The sequence below is a fragment of the Cinclus cinclus genome, chromosome 6 (genome assembly GCF_963662255.1).
Source record: "Cinclus cinclus chromosome 6, bCinCin1.1, whole genome shotgun sequence".
In the NCBI taxonomy this organism is placed as follows: domain Eukaryota; kingdom Metazoa; phylum Chordata; class Aves; order Passeriformes; family Cinclidae; genus Cinclus; species Cinclus cinclus.
The window spans coordinates 33,831,423-33,849,307 of NC_085051.1; the positions used below are offsets into that span (position 1 = coordinate 33,831,423).

The 17,885-nt window shown below is 38.4% G+C and overlaps 1 protein-coding gene across 1 annotated transcript in view; it reads right to left on the reverse strand.

The window, feature by feature from the left end:
* Positions 1–12,180, reverse strand: part of STXBP6 (syntaxin binding protein 6) — a 76,522-nt gene extending 64,342 nt beyond the window's left edge. Inside the window, exons 1-2 of the mRNA XM_062495081.1 lie at positions 12,144–12,180; positions 10,259–10,326 (exon numbers count right to left, since the gene is read on the reverse strand). The gene's annotated coding sequence lies outside the window, so the exon portion shown is untranslated. The remainder of the gene's footprint in view (positions 1–10,258; positions 10,327–12,143) is intronic.
* Between the last annotated feature and the right edge of the window lie 5,705 nt (positions 12,181–17,885).

Below are 17,885 nucleotides of genomic sequence, written 5' to 3' on the forward strand. Positions count from 1 at the left end.
ACACACAACTTCCAACATATGAAATATGCTTGCGCGTTTAAGGTATGTAAGAACTTATTAAGACAAACAATGAAAAAGATTACAATTACTTGCTGCAGCACTGCAGATATGGTCAAGGATATGTGGGGGTACGCATTACATGCTTTAGTCTGATGCTTTTTAACTGCACTTCAAAATGAGAACACTTTCTAGAGAACACTTGAGGAACTCTACTTCTGTCACACTCTCATACAATACGTTGCAATTCCTGTAACTGGCATTTATTCTCAGAGTTCATTCTGTGAACAAGAAGCGAAACAGTGGTAGTGGACAGTTCAGTGAATAAGTCTGTATACAGTTATTATACTATTTTGTTTAATAAATACTCACTTGCCATTTCTAGGCAAAGGAATTGCATAGTGGAGAATTCCCACTTTGAATGTTATAACTGAATGTTATCCCTACTTAGTGACTTCCAAGTAAAAAACATAAAACCATTGTTCAAGGCTATTGACTTAAAATGGATTCTACTCCAAAATGTCTCTTTTGGGCAAGTAAAAATGATACATATTCCCAATTCCATGCTTTTTATTCAGGTACAAGACTACAAAAGTAATTTTTAGTTCTCCTTCAAATTGACCTCTAGGCTAAGACCCTGAGAAAAGGTTCAATTCTCCCATCTGAGTGCAACCATAGGTGCTTGCAGCCAGGAAAATTAAAGTTTCTCCTAAGGATATGAGCAAAACACACCAGCCACAAAAGATCCAAACCCGGTCAGGAAAGAGAGACACTTCATTCTTCTCTAGCAATGGGTAAGAAATCAAGTAGTGGAAGAAGGCAGCACAATCCCTGACTAGGTTTCAGAAATTCAAGAGGATACCTGCAGAAAAGTTGTTCCCTCTCCAACACTGAACTCAACTTACAGAACGCCAAACCTCGACCTTCAGCACCACCAAAGATTTTTTTTTTACTGATTTTTCTTTAGACATGCAGCGTCTAAACAAAAAAAAAAAACAAAAAAACAAAAAAACAAAAAAAAAACCTTCTGCTTCAGAACCTGAATTGCTTGTTTGTTTTACAGCAGAAACTCATGTGCTAGTGGAAGCCAAGCCCCCCCACTCAGTAGCACTGAAGGTGCTCCTCACAGGCTGGACCATGGATGTGAGTGCGTGCGGTGAAATCCAGGACTGGGCTTTACCATGCTGGACTACAGCTATGCCACGGGCTGGCTAGGTAAGGGAATGACAGGAAGACTTGGGAAGCAGCTCACTCTTGTGCCCCAACAGCCTTGCTAAGGACAAAAGTAATTGCTCATGCTCCAAAAGTCTTAGGATAAGTCTTCTTCCTCAATTTCTATGCATCTAAAACATACTAATGTACATAAAAGAAACTTTGAAAATTAAAACTCCCATAGAAAATCACACCCTAAACAGGAAATAAAAATATGCAAGAGCCTGTTGCTAATAAATGCAGCACAGGAGCCCACTGCTTAATGAGATTGTCAGATAGAGAATCTCAGAGTGAAAACATATGCAAGAGACACGGAGACAACGCCACTGACCACCACGGTAACAAAATATTTCAGAAACATGGGATCCAGCAGCTAAGGTACGAATTAGTTTCTTTTAAGAGACCGAGACTAGACCTGTTTGCACTCAAATAAAATTTGGAGAATTTTATGAAGTGTCAGGAAAGAAAGCTCAAGTGCAAAGTGACTGTGCTAACATGACTGCATGCAATTCTGCCAACAAAGTTACAGACTGTTCCCACCTTAAGAACTACAGCACCAAATTTGGAGAATACAGATACAACAGCCTTGCTAGACAGTATTAAAAAACCTGCTACAGCTCCTACAAAAGTCAGAACTCAACTGAGTCAATTCAACTGAGCAGCAGTAAAAGCACTGAGTCACTTCAATTCCTTCTTGTACTTAAATCATAACTCAGCTAAATAAATAAACTAATACTTCATAAATAAAACCTAAGAAAAAGCAAATGCAGAACACAGCTTCATTTTCAGTTACTGTTTTTCATGTCCTAGTGCCATAATACTGCTTTTCAAGTAATTTACAGTTAAAATTTGATTCTCTTGAAACACTTCTGGACGATTTTGAGTCAGTCAACTCATCTGTTTTTCCCTCAATGATGTTATTTACCCATACGTAAATTTAGGCCAAAACTGAATTGGCAAGAACATACTGCTCCTCACCACTCCTGACATTCTTCATTCTGATCACATTCAGATTGTTAACTTTTACTAGAATAGAAAGTTTTGTCCAAGTCCCTTCAATGTTTTTATTGGAGAATAAAAGGAAGCTGCTCTCCTGGAAGACAGTTCCCAGTATCATAAAGGCATAAAAGTGGGTGGCCATGTGCAAGCATAAAAGGAGGGTAAGTTTTACTAACTTCACAATATTTTTTTTTCTGGAAAGCACAGCAAAAACCCATAAGTCTTCTGGTGATCTCACTGTGCTGAGACCAGAACAGTTACCAAATCCATGACTCACTCCAACCCCAGCAAAAAAAACTGCTGGAGAGACAGATGTTTCGCTTATGAATTAATTCCTTCAGTACATCCTGCTCATAATAAAAAATAATCAGGCTTTACTTTGTATGCAGAAGACAAAGCACGACAGTCACATTCCTGCACTACTCTTTTCTAAAGGGCTCGTCTCCAGCTGCCCCCCGATGGCCACGGCCCCCCCCAAGCCAGTCCCCCCTGCCAGCACGGCCACAGGCCACCCCAGCGCCCTGTGTGACCACAGTTCCACCAGCAGGACTGATGCAGCCCCCAGCTGCTGGTGGGCTGATACCCCAGCCTGGCCTTGACCTCATCCCCAGGGAGCTGTCCCATGCCCCAGGCTGAGCCCAGACCCCAGGGAGCCCTCACCACTCCTGGTGCCACAACCACAGGGAGCCTCCAGCTCACAGGGCACCTGGGCAGGTTGAACCAACGTGAGAAACAAAAGATCAGCTTAAAACCAGCAGCAGCTGTTTGCATAAGGAACACCAGCAGCAGCTTGAGTAAACGCACTAAGCAGCAAACAGGATCCAGAGCCTGTGCTTACTCAAGCCTTTCGCAGTTATTCCAAGTTTCATAAGGACAGGGAAAGGGAAAACAAAGGAATCATGCAAACAAAACTGATTTTTACTTGCTTTTAGAAAATTTTAAGTAATGGATGGCAGATCATGAGAGGAAACTGCTGCAGAAGGTACCAGCAAAGGACCGGCAAAGTGGTGAGAGTAGAGAAGCACAAGGAAAGAAAGTCAGAACACCTAATCATTGCTTCCACACAGTAACTCGGCAGCAGTAGCCAGCTGGAGCTATTTCTTCTTCAAATAAAATATAATTATGCAAGAGCAGTGGAAAAGAAGACAACATGCATCTGAAAAGCTATACCATTGAATCAAAATCTTTCTGCTTATATGTGGTTAGCAAGGGCAGCAAGGACTTCAAAACTGCAGATGGAGATCTTCAGAGGGAGGGCTGCAAAACTTCTGCAGAATGACAGCAGCAGCCTGATTTGACAATGACCTAGAAAGGCTGTAGCATCTCCCCCAGTCACCACCCCTCCTGCAGGCAAGCCTCAATGCACAGAGCCAAAGTGACTCATGGCATTCTTCGAAACACCAGCATCACTAGAACATACTTAGTCCTGCTGACAAATTCTGAGCTGAGACTTAGTCGAAAAGAAAAATGATACAAGCAGTTCTAGTCTAATAAAAGCACATTAAAAATTTGCTTCAGTAACACCGGCAAGAACCTCAAATTTGATAGGAGGCAAAGGAGCTGCCAAGCCTTGCCAGTTCTTCTACACTAAGTCAAGATAACAAGATAACCATTTCCACAACAGTATGATAATTAGAGAGCCAAACACATCATGTATGTGTCCATAAAAATTCCTGGTTATCCAAATACAACAGTGCATGCATAATAGAAGTAAGTGCTCAGACTACAACTCATCAACATTTATCGATATCCTGGGAGCATAATCCCATTCTAGCAAGATGATAAATAGAGCAGGCCAGAAAGGAGAATTATGCTCAAAATGGTCTTCCTCACAGTTAAGAATGGCTCCTATTCCAAATGGGCCACCAGTAAGCAGTCATCTGAATTTCAGGAAGACTGTAGTCTGTAAACTTGAAATTAAAACAGAAAATAAATCCTTGAAGTTCTAAGCACATCTAAACAGAAAGAAAAAAAAAGCTCAAATGGTTAGCATTGCTATTGTGCATGCGTAATAGCGGAATTAACACTTGAAATCAGATTTTTGAGCAATTTGTGCAGTGGTTCAGAAAACTTTAAAGCAGTTTCATAGATACTAGAACATGTTAACTATCAATAAGACACTAGGCTACAAGCCTCAATACTTTAATTCTATCTTTCAAAATGCTGGGTATATCAAAAATAAGACTGCAACTTCTCGCTAAACAATTATGAGAAAATTTGAGGCAATATTTCAAAATAAACCTTGCTGAACTTCAAAGGTTTCATTATTTTCCACAGGTTTTCTCCCCATTTGGTCAGTGAATATATAAAATGACAAGCACAACTGCCCACTATAAACAAGCACTCTTACACCCACTTTTAGCTAAAACATTATTTTCAGCTTTCTCTGTTGGATAAGGAGGCAACATTTTGAAATTCAAAGCAGAAAATACCAATAAAACCTAAATAAACTGGTACCAACGATGGACAAAATTTCAGTTAAGACTTACTCATAGCAGAACATCAAAAACAATGGATCAACTTATTTTTGGTGACAGGAGAATGAGGAAGTTTTTGTTCAGAAAGAAGTTTGACTCTACTGAAACTCCAAATATAGATTTTGAAAGCATTTCAAAAGATCCAGTCCCTATGGGGGGGAGCTCAAACATACATTATTTACAACTGATATTTCTCTAAGCAGTTAATACCAACTCAAGGTAACCTCCTTCTAAAGGTATTTTTTTGCCCCAGGACATGAAATCAGGAAATGTCATTGCTACATCTGTCTCAACCAAAGGAAACCCACTTTAAGCATACAAGATATATATAAATAAACAAACAAATAAAAGATAAATGGAACAAGCAATTGCTTGGCTTGTTTTAATATCCTTTAGTCTAACTTGCTACTAATGTCATTTATACAGTTTATACATCAGCTGTGTCTGCATAATACTTCAAACTCACAAATGCTGCTGAAGGGCATAAATGCTTTAAAAAGTAATAATGAAACTAGTAATCTGACATTTCAAAATCAGAAACTACTGTCTCTGTCTTGATGTATAAAATTAGTTTAAACAGCACTAGAAGAAATACAGATCCAAATATTAAAAATTAAAATTTAAAACTGAAAAAAGTAAGAGCTTTCTATTTAGCACATGATAATACTGTCATTTAGAATCTGACAGACCAAAAACACTATCTGTCCATCCAAAGGATAAGCACTTACCTGTACATTTTGGTTGCAGAATATACAGCTCATATGTGACAGACACGTCCTGTTTGCACCATACTTAATTACATTGCTCCTCCAAGCATTCCTCTCTTACTTGAGCATTCCTTATTACACACCAGGTTCATGCCTGTGCTTGTGACACATAAGCATGAGGTAACTGCAGGGTTTATGCCCAGGATGGAGGTATGCAACAGACTCATGAGGCACACATATCCATGCTGGGATTGCTCAGCACTTTCGCAGCAAACCAAAGACAGTAAAATGGGTAAAGGAGAAATGGTGATCCTGAATAATGTTTTAAGATGGACTCCTTGCCAGCTGCTAAAGAGATCCCACAGACCCATTAAAAGCAGTGCAAGGGGATTGACATAATCTACAAGGAATTTGGAAAAACTGTATCTATTTAAACTCAAGTTGTCGTTGTGTCTCAAGTAAAAATCTACAATGACAGCCATCAAGCATTCCCAAAGGAGAAGGAAACCAGAAACATAGAGCATATTCATAAAAAGAGGTTAGGTGAAGCTATAAATGAAACCAGTCAAGCCTCCAGTGACAGCTGAAATCCAATGAAAAACCTAAGATTCCAACTCCTATTGAATTTTCCCTTACAGTTATTAATTTTTTTTCAAAGACAAATTACAAATCTTTAGACAGAAAGTTTAATTGCTTGCTTTGTATAAAGCAAGTTGCAGACAGAAACAGACAGTCTTCCTTCTTTTCCAAAATTAGGCTTTGACTGAACAGAATTTCTGGGATGATGAAACATGCTTACTAGGCACTGCCAAAAGAGAAATTCCATGTAATTTCCTTTCTGTTTCCTTTGAATTACTGCATGTGTGAATTAGTTACCTTGAAAAACAGCAAATTATATTAATTACAAGGCATCCTTAAATAGCACAAAAAAGCAAGGTGCCTATTACCACCTTCTAGCACAATCATACAAAAATGTTATCAATGAGCAGAGAGCACAGCTCTTCCTTCAAGCCAAAGCAGCAGAAGATACTATCAACTTCACTGATGAACAGTTACATTTTAGGTGGTCTAATAATACAAAATGCACCCAAATACAAACTTAAAAAAACAACTGAATGGTCAATCCTAAAGTAATGAGTGGTAATTCTGTACCAAGTACATAAACAAATGCAAACTGGAAGTATACTGAAATAAAACACTAGATTTGAAAACTCTCATTCATAAATTGTATCATGCTGTCACACATAAGGCTCCCTCTTCCCATTTTACTTCTGAGACAGCACTCCACATACTATAAGAGAGGGGTTAACATGGGTTTATCTCCAGTATACCCACTCTATTAAACTAACACGGAAAAAAAAAGTAAAAAAGAAAGAAGCAAACCCATATGCAAAGGTCAGATTTCCAAACCATTCTCACCTGAGTACAGGGACTGTATCCATAGGGAAGATTCCCTTTCTCTTCTTGTTCTATTTCAAAATTACCTTTCTTTGATTATCTTCATAAACTTGTTTTGCTAAATTGGAAATATCTATGAACATTGCTGTGCCCACTGGTGGAAAATGGTAGGCAGTTACTTCAGTTACTCTGAATCTTGAACATGGAAAGTTATGCAGAAAAGAGTATCCAGAAGAGCATCCATTTCTCCTTCCAGAAAATTATGTACAGTATCTGCACTACCAGTGAAGTCTAGAATTTAGAATAGCTCATAGAAAATATGTATTAGGCAGCCACCACTGCCATCATGCAAGCTTCAGTGTGACATCAACGTTCTTCTTTTAAAACTCAAACCACTAAACAGGATTGATGCCTACTGACTTGGGGATTAAAAGAAAATGCTTGCAATTAAGCATTTGGTTGACTTAAGAGATTACATTTTTTAGAGAAGCATTTTCTGGCAGTCTCACTGTTGCACACATTAACAGAAGATCTCAGAAATCATATTCTAAGAGAGGCATTGCCACCTCCATCTTAGAAAGGAAAAAAAATTATCCCAACTTTATCAATACACTCATAATTCTAGTGTCTGGCAGGAACCGTCTGTCCGTCTCTTACTGCAATGCTTCCTCTCATTATGCAGTTTAAGAAAGAAAGGTTCAACTCTATGCTAAATCAGCTCAAATATCATTTAAATTATTATGATAATCCAGGCACAAAATACTTTTTCACCACAATGCTACATTCTGTTCAACACCTCTATTTCAACTCCATCAAGCTGTAACTCCCGTCCTGCGGTTACTGTTTTGAGCAATCTCTTGAGCAACTCAAAACTGCAAATTTCATACCACAATCTGAATAAACAGAAGTGATAATGAACTTAGCTGGTTACAGGAGATGAAATAATTTCCCAGTTTATGGCTCTCCAGTATGTATTTTTTTAGGGGGGAGGGGAGGAGTGAGCAGTACTATGCAGGCGATACAGAAGAAAAGGAATTACGAGCGAAGTGTTGGATCTGAATGCCATAACTGTAGATTATTACCAGTTCTGACACACACAGATCTGCTTTTATTGGCTTTTTGGGTGTTATTTCCCAAAGAAGATGCAAAATGACCTACTACCTACTACCAAGTTTTTTTATATAAACTTGGTTTCAGTAAGTGCTTATACTGCATTGTGCCCGACCTTTGAGCCTGTGTCTTCTAGTTCACATATGTTGGCAGACTACATCTGGGAGTATTTCAGGTGTTTTTGAAGAACAATGCTTTGATGAAAGAGAGAGATCTAGGACAGTTTTACAACTTTAATGAAATGTCCTCATTGTTATTACTCAACAACACACTTTCAATAAAATAGAAATGATCTTATTTTTCTTACCTTTATTTAAGCAGAGGCAGAAACCTACAACACTGCAATCACACATTATTGAAATTGGCGGTACAATCCCAATATAATTTCAAAATGTGAATAGAGGGGTGTAGGTGAAAGGGAGAACATTCACAACTTGTTTGAAATAACCCAAGTTTCATGAACAAGTGTCGTTCTATGTATTTCAGGGCTTTTACATCTACACTGAACAGTTGACTTGAAAGTAACATGTTATTCTGACTATTTCTGCTGCAATTGACAATGAAAGAAGATTAATTTAATCTTCCCTTCAAGTCCATGCAATCTTTTTTCATTTGCAATTTGTCAGCACCCCAAAGATATGAAGGGTGGTCTTCAGCCTTATTCCCATGCTAATACTATTGCTGGGACAGAAAACTACAGGACTTTTTCATACAATGCTCTCTGGAGCTCTCACAAGAAGGTTACCTCATTCTCTCCTCCCCTGTGCTGCAAAGATGATGCTAACTAGAGTTCACACACGGAAAGAACTAGGTCCTTCAAACTTCACCAGGTTTTCTCTGCCTTCTGTTAGGAGAACTCACCCTTCCCAGGATCTTATCTCCCAGCAGTCAGGAGTCTAGTACAGCTGTATTCACACTGAGGAGATGTGTTTTCAATGTACTAGTACATTTGGTGACTTTTAAGTTTACTTTAAGACCTGTCAGGTTTCCTAAAATAATGTACAAATGTTTGCTGAGCATTCAAATGTGCACAGTACTCCTTCTAGTTTTTGCAGACATGTTAACTACTTCAAGGCATCTGATACTCAGTAAAGCTCAAGGTGAAAACACCAGAGGAAGGCATAAACAGAAACTCAAATTGCTGCTCACCTTATCACCAAAAGTTCCTACTCTTCTACAATCAAAGCAAACAGCCTTGCTAAATAAACTATGTAAATTAGATTCAAGATCAAATATAAATGTTTACTGTCCTTTATTTGTCTTTCCTGTTATACAACAGAACTATTTACCGCTCTGATACCTTTCCACAACTGTAATAAGAACAATTCAGATCTAGTATTTCCTTGTACACAGTTCTGTCTTCACCAGGAACACAACCCCCTCCTCTATTCACTCCTGAAAGGAATAAAAAATGGCTTTACTCAGGGGGTGTGAGCCCTATTACAATACAGTGGCAAGGCTAGAGAAGTGTGAGAACATACACTGAAGTCAGAAGGAAAATATTTTAAAGCAAATTTGCATCACCTAGGATTTTGTTCTAGAATTGTTAAACTCCTATCCAGATTATTAATACACTTCTGTGATAAGTACTCTTCACTGCAATGTGCATGGCATTCTACACCTTGTTAAATATCAAGTTGTTGTACATTTTTGCTGGTAGCTTAACACTTTTCTTTGAAATCTTCTCCTTTCAATATTAAGCTTTAATACTAATCATGCTATAACCTGAGTAGGCAACCTGCTGCAACTACAGTCTTTTTAACCACTCATACCTGTGTGAAATTTAGTGAAGGGATAGAACAGAAGATAAAAGAAAGACAATCCAAATATGTAACACCAGAAAAATGAGAAAGAAACATAAGAAAGAAAAAAACAAGAAAAGGAAGGGAATCCCCACTAATTTTTATATGAAGACAAATATGCAACAGTGACAGGACAGACTTAAAAGAAAGGAGAAATGTATTCCTCCAAGAGGAAGAAAATCAGTAAGTGTCACACATTCAACAGAGACCTGGAATCCTGTGAGGTACACAAGTACCTTCAGAGTTAATCATAGTCTGTGCTCATTATGTTCAACAACTGGAGAAATCCCTCAGAGAGATCTTCAGGACAGGCAGGTAAAGCCTCACAGATAATTACTTATATTTAACAGCTCTTTCAGCAGCTCTCCCATTATGCAAGGAATCAGCCACACATTTTATCACAGATGTTACCACTAATAAAATGCATGAAACACAGTATAAATAAAAGACAAAAGTTAAAAAATCCAAACAAAAAATTTCCCATAATCTACAAAGTTAAGACAGACCCATTTGATTTTGCACACATTCACTTTGCAAACAACATTTTCATGCTCACCCAGTAAGTACCAGCCATCATGTTACCATCACAACAGCTTCTCAGGGTTGAATATGGTAAGTTTCAGTCTTTAAAGAAAAGAAAATAACCCACTCAGAAACTCAAAGGTCTGAATCCAAGCCCTGGTAGATATAAGAAATACGAAAAAGTTGTTTGGGTTTTTTTAATAATGAGTTTACATACATACAATGCAGATGTACAGTATGCATTTCAGGGGTAATGCTGAATCAGAATATAAACTAACAGCCTTTATTCAGCTGCCAAGTACAGCAAGGCCACCAACGAAACACAGTGTGTACAGATAAGCAGGGAAGTTTCAAAAAAAAAAAAGAAACCCACTAAACAATATCCTTATTAGGGTTTTAGTGCACCCTAAACGCAATCTACATCTGCTTTCTTCTGGTCATTCATTGCTAAGGTAGCTGAATTTGATCTTCCACAAGTTCACATGCTTTCAAGAGTCCAACAGAACTAATCACTTTTTAAAAAGTAGGATATTACCAGGATTGCAGTAATCAAAAATTTTTACTATTCCTGTCTACATGTTAGAAAATTTTCAAAGATGAAATGAGGAGTAAACTATACTTTTAAAGTTAATATCCCAAAATACTTCGGGCAGGGGAAGAAGGATGAAAGGGGAACCTTAGGGTTTTGTTTTTTTCTTCAGAAAAGGATTTGCATTACTCCATTTGCTGAAAAAAGAAAGAAGCATTTCATTTGCAAAGCACATGTGTTATGGACTACAAGATCTATTAGTACTTGAGAACCGTCTGTCTCTCCAAGAAAATTTTATACAGAAAGGTTTGCAAGGACAGGCAACTCTGTAAGAACCAGCATCTATAATAAAGGAGCCACGAGTGCAGGCACATAACACATGGTACGAATATTCAAATATCGTTCTTAGAACTTCTTAAAAGGCTTTCATCTAGCTTTTACAAGGATACTAATTTCTCAAAAGCTACATCATTCTAAGAGCTGCTTCTAAATCCTCATGAGAGAGAAAAACTCTGAAATTAAGAAAGAGAGAGTTAAGTGCATTCTGTGCTTTTAGCTACTATGCCTACTGATGCTTCTTTCTTTCTTTCTTTCTTTCCTCCAAGAGCAATCTTTTGTATGGCCATCTGCACATCAAGTAAAGAAAGCAGGAGATGTTTTCCCAAATAAAGATATCACAAAACTGTGGTATAGCCCTAATAGCCAGATGCAGACTTAGAATTCTTTGCAACTCATTAGTTTTAGTTGCTCACTCAGCTTGACAATTCTAGCATCATTTATACTTGAGAGACTATTTTATTACTGTAGGAAAGAACTATTTCATAGGACTCCCAAGAGAACTTAAAGATTTCCATCTGGAATCAAGCAAGAATCTACTGCTAATAAACCTTCCAAAAATCTTTTTACCTCAGATGTCAATTCAGGCCAAAGACCAAAACAAAAAAAAACCCCAAAACATTGTGGTTATAAAGAAATGCAAATTCACCTCTTAAAAAGGAAAGATCTCAGGCATACATAAATATGCAATTAATTTACAAATTACATATACTAAAGATAACTTTTAACCAGTAATATTCAACAAACACAATCGAAAATTCAAAGTACAATAGAGATATGACCCGTACTTAAAGTGCTCAGACATTTTAGAACAATGAAAAACGCCAGCCAGAAGTGAAAGCAGCGCTGCAGTGTCCTGCACCTTATAATACAGATAATCCTACACTGAAATCAACTGCTCCATTCAATTAAAGATTAATAGAGAACAGATGCATTGCTCTTGCCTTTGAATGTACATTACTCAAATTTTAAGCTCAATTAAATACAGAATACTCTACACAAAATCAAGTATGTTAGACTTGTCAGCACCATACTGAGGCAAACAACCACTTACCACTTCAAATTTCTTATTCTTTTCAGCGACCCCTTAGTACTGGCAAAGCATTGGCTTCTTTTGTGCAACTACGGAATAAGAAGCAACCATTTAATTAGATATCTAACATAATTCCAGGTCCTTCCTTATTCTATCTACATTTCTTCCAGCTTTTTATTTTAAGATGTTCAGAAACAAGTTATCCAGCTCTTCTAATTTAAAAGCTTTTATTCATAACAGCTATTATTTACTCTGTGTGTGTGGAATATTTCACATCCTGTAACAGAGTGTAACAACATATCTGGAAAGATCCAGAACATACCACAGTGGCATTTACAGAACACTTACTTTTCATCCCTTATCATCAATATCATTGTTTTTTCATTTAAAGTATACAACTCACAAGAAGCGTTGTGAAATGGGAGAATTGAAAGCAGAGGGAAATGGAAACTACAAAAAGTAAGTCACAGAAATGCAGAACTATTGAATGATTTGGGCTGGAAAGGACCTTAAAGATTATCTGGTTCCAGCACACATGGCTGGGTCATGTCCAGCCTCTCAGCCAGCAGCACCCCCAGGTCCTTCTGGGCAGGGCTGCTCTCCATCTGTCCATCCCCAGCCTGTGCTGATGATACTGGGGATTGCCCCGACCCAGGTGCAGCACCAGCACTTGGTCTTCTGAAAATCCATGAGATTCCCATGGGCACAATTCTTGAGCTTGTGCTGGTCCCTCTGGATGGCATCCCGTACTTCAGGTGTGTCAACCTCACCACCCAGCTTGGTGTCACCTGCAAACTTGCTGAGGGTGCACTCAATCCCTCTATGTCAATAATGAAGATAATAAATGACAGGGTTTACAGATCCCTAAGGGATACCACTTGTCACGGATGTCCCCGAGTTATTGACCACTACCCTCTGGATGTGACCCAACCAATTTCTAATTCATTTAACAGTCCACCCAGCAAATCCTTCTCTCTCCAATTTAAAGAGAAGTACGTTGGGGAGGATCACGTCAAAGGTCCAGATAAATGACATCTGTAGCTTCCCTTTTCCACTGATGCAGTCACTCCAACACAGAAGGCCTTTGGACCAGGCAAGGCTGTCTCAAGTCACCTTCCTGTCCTCCATGTGACCTAGCATGGCATCTAAGAGGATCTGTTCCATGACCTCCTCAGGCACAGAGGTGAGGTTAACAAGTTGGTGGCTTCCAGGATCCTGCTTTCTATCCTTCTTCAAGATGAGCACAATGCTTCTCCTTTTCCAGTCATCTGGGTTACATCTTACTTTCCCTAAAAGTTACCTTTTTTCTAAGATAAGCTAGAAAAGTATAATTATTTAAATGAGGAAATAAGAACATGAAGGAAGGTGAGAACTCACCTATCAATACAGGAAATCAATCTCTAGTCAACATTTTTTGACCAAAGATGCCAAAGTTAATGTTTAAACGCATGTCAGGGAAGTACACACTTATTAAGTCCCTTAAGAAGTCCCTGGGGTCTGCTAAATGAGGTTTCAAAGAGAATAGTCTCACAATTAAAATCACATCCAAGGGTTGCTAAGATAAGAAATAGTGAGGAATGAGGAAGAAACAGACAAAATTAGGAAGGCAGAAAACAAAGAGTGAGATTAGACACAGATGAGACCATGCTACAGGAATAATCCTTGTCCAGGGAAGACAGCTGAACCAGTGTTACTGGTTCATTAACCACATAAATACCTCCCATAGCTTCCACACCTCAGAAGACAACTCATTGCACCCCTCTGTGTTTCAGTGGTATTGAACTCTCATTTCCTCCCATCTGACATGTTTCTAGGGGGACTGCTGCACTTCCTGGGAGTCCTATAATATCTTTTCTCTATTTCCAGAAAATTTTATCCATCATAATAAACTAAAATACATTATATCACAGTCTGGATTCCACTTTTCTGATCCCTACTATGCCCTCCTCAGCACAGCTCACTACATGAAATGAAAAGCATTTTCCTCTTACTGCAAGCTAAATTATGTATTTACCCCTCTATCAGACAAGCAAGGTTCCCTGTAGTGATAACAGACATCAGTTGTCAACCCCACCTCATACCACCCTTTGGAAAAGGGAAGGAGGAGAAATGTTTAAATGAAAAGGCAAAAATAAAAAATAAGTACGAGCACTCATGTCAAAGCTGGGAACATCCTGAAGTTCAGATAAGCCTGTTCTGTAAGAACATGAAATAAATCCACACAGCGGGGGGAACATACAGAAAAATTACCTCGGATTTACTGCTTTGTCACCAGCAGGAAGTGAGAAAATGCTCATGGCCACCAAACCAGCTCCCTACAAAACACCCAGACACTGCACCTTCACAAGGGCAGCTTTTATTGCTCCACCTGTGAAAATTCATTTCCTTCTGTGCAGAGACATGCACAGACTATGTGCAAGGTACACGCACAAACTAGACAGACACAGAGAAAGACACAACAGATGCACAACGAAAGACACAGAAAAACAGTCCATATACATCACTGTCTCTTTTACTCTAGAAACCAAAGTAACAGGTTTGTTGCAAACTGGAAAGGAAAGACGTTTGTGTTATACACTGGGCAAGGTTCTCCATGGGATAAATTCACAAATTTTTATTCCAAGAGCACTTCAAATGCATTCTGAGTTGATTACAAGTTTCTTACTGAATTGCTTAAAAGATAAGTCTGATACACTGATAATCTACAAAAACAGAACTAGAAAGATGTATTATTATCACAGTTTCACCAGAGATATCACCCTGAACAACTCACTTAAGATCATTTCCTTCTGCAGCAAATGAGGAGTCACTACACCCAGCTCATGAATGTAAAGGAGAGTTCAGCATCTGCTAAGCTCCTGTGGGACCACCAAGTCAGAGTTACAGGGCTGCACAAATGCATTTTTCAGCTTGATCACTGCTCAGAGAGGGCTGTAAGGAAGCCTCACTTAGCACCCAGAGTGGCACCTGGGTTACTGTCAGATAAAATCCATTCCTGCACTTTCCACTGTAACTAAATGGAATATAAAAAACAAAACTGCAAATTTAGCTTTTTAATTAATAACAAGCCTACTTTCACACACAAAACCAGTTGGTATTCTGAAGTTGAGCTTTGAAGACATCAGCTATTGCTGTTAGAAACAAGCAACTAATCACAAGCTACATCAGCTTCTTCACTGTATCCTGCTTCACAAGTTTTCATAGGGGACAAACATGAAATAAACAAGCGTCTGATACAACTGGAGAATTCCCTGTTTTCTTTACCCAAACACCCAGAAAACCAAAGCAGTTCCCTAAGAAACGAGTGGAGAGGAAGAGAAAGCAGAGTTGCAAACAAGGTCTTATCACCACTGAACTGGAATGCAGAAGCACTGTCATTGAACTCCAAGGACAACAGGATCAAGCCTTGCCTCAGCCCAGACCTGCCCACTTTCACAAATAAAGCAGTCATTTCTACAAGAATAAATGAGAGGTTTAAACCCCTAATTTATTCTTGTAGAAATGACTGCTTTATACAGAAGTAACTAGGAATAGAATTGGACATACAAGGCATCTGGAACCATCATAAGCTTTTATACTCCCATTCCAAAACACTGCTGTATCTCTCACAACACAATCTTTACCAAAAGATAAAGAAGGGCAGTTTAATGCAGTCTTGTTTTACATGAGGACAAAATCTGTCCTGGCTGACAGAGCTTATCTTTGAACCTTTCTTTTTAGGAGGTTAAAATGCATGATGCTTACCAAAAAAAAAAAAAAAAAATTCAAAGTTACTGAAGTCCAATATTTTTAATTGCATACTTCTTGTCCCCTAAAATGAAACATTGTCTAGCAACCAAACAGAACCTGAAACTATTTTTTAATGTAATTCTTATGAGGATCTGAAGGTGCCCTATACATGGCTCCTATCTACTAAATTCCTTAATTGAGGAATAGGCACACTTGTTTCTTAATCCTTTAAAAGCTGTCACATTAGCCTTTGGCCAGATAAGGGCTCTGAGTTAATATACCATATCATCATTAGTTTACTTTTAAGACACTAAATGTCATATTTCAGATCCCATCAAATCATTAAAGTAAGTTAGAGGTCTTAGGTCCCGTCTTCCTCCTGAAAAATTACACAGATAATTGATTAGCTTACCTTCCCAAAGCTTTCTCAACAGACACCCCCACAACTGATTTCCTGGGCTGGGGACAAGAACCATCCACAGCTCAGTATGACCTTGGCAAAGTGGGGCATGCAGGGACAGTGGTGTGTCAAGATGTGTAAATGAGGTGTAATGCAACTGACAGGACTACCTTCAGCTAACCCAGTCACAAAATTGTATTGCCTTATTCCCGACTCATTAAAGCTATTTCTGTTCATGCTTTTTAACACTGCTTACTCAAGTAATGTCATTACTATTTTGTGAAACACTACAATGCTGTGATTCATGCCCCCAAGGCTTTCAGCTCCTTCCACCGACTAGACAGGAAATGTGGATACCTCAGGTCAGAAGATAATCAGGTGCCTAAGTAGACAGCATTAACTCACGAGTCAATGCAGAACTGACATATAAAGGTTTAAGCTCAGACTGAATCACAAACACAATCTGTGTCTAAGTGCGGGTTAATTAATAACTCTGCAAGGTACAACTGATCACCTATGGTGAATCCTCAATCTTGTATTTGGATATTTAAACAATAGGTTATATACTGTAACTATGTCTCAGCATCTAAGAAACACGTTACCTGGTCCTATAGTTACATGCTAAAGGAACATCTGAAGCCTTACTAAATACATAGGAGACAGAAATATTAAAGCAACTCCATGGGACAAAACCATGCCTAGCTGCTCTGTTCAAGCCCCAGTGAAGTCAGCTACAGCCTTTAGTTTCCACAGGAGTTAAAGTATATCAGAATCTTCAAAACAAACACTTCCATTGTGAATTTCTGGATGTATACTTCAGGCCCTGGTAAACTGAAAGTGATCCAAATACCCTAACTTAAAGCAAACTCAGTCTGATATTATAGTCAAACTAGCCAGTCACCCAGAAAAAAACAAAAAGTTTAAAACATAAATATTCAGTCTTGGTTACATTTTTCAAATACAGATCATACGTTACCAAGAATGTGGGAAGAAGCATCCACCACTTCATATGCTGTTGAATCATTCTTTGCTCCTCTGACAGTCACTTCTGAACAACTGCAAATGCACACAGGCTACAGTAAAACTAATGTTTTAAATAAACAATTGGCACATTAATTTTCTTAAGTTGTGAGTTTTACTAAAATCAGTCAAGAATAAGGCTTCTTCAAGGAACACACTGAAACTGTGTTTACACTATAACTGAAATTCTGTACTGATTGAGATAAATTAATAGCTTGGGCACAATGTGAAATGATTCTGAAAGTGCTCCAATTTAAGGCTAAAAAAATATAAGCCAGGAAAATTTCAGTTCCAGTAACCAAGTACTCCATTCCATCTGTGAATGTGCCTTCATCCAGCTGTCTACTTACAAAACAAAGTCTTCTTTGTTTGATATCCCCTCATACTATAGTGAGCCTCTATATTTACAAGTTGCAATTTTCTTTCCACATCCCCAAAACAAATCACAGAACATCCTGAGTTGGAATGGACCCTCAAAGATCATGAAAGTGCAACTACTGGCCTTGCACAGACAACCCTAAGAATCACACCATGGTCCTGAGAGCACAGTCCAAAAAAAGCTAAGCTTAACACAGCTTTTCTCCTGAAGAGAATGATATAACAGAACTGTAAAA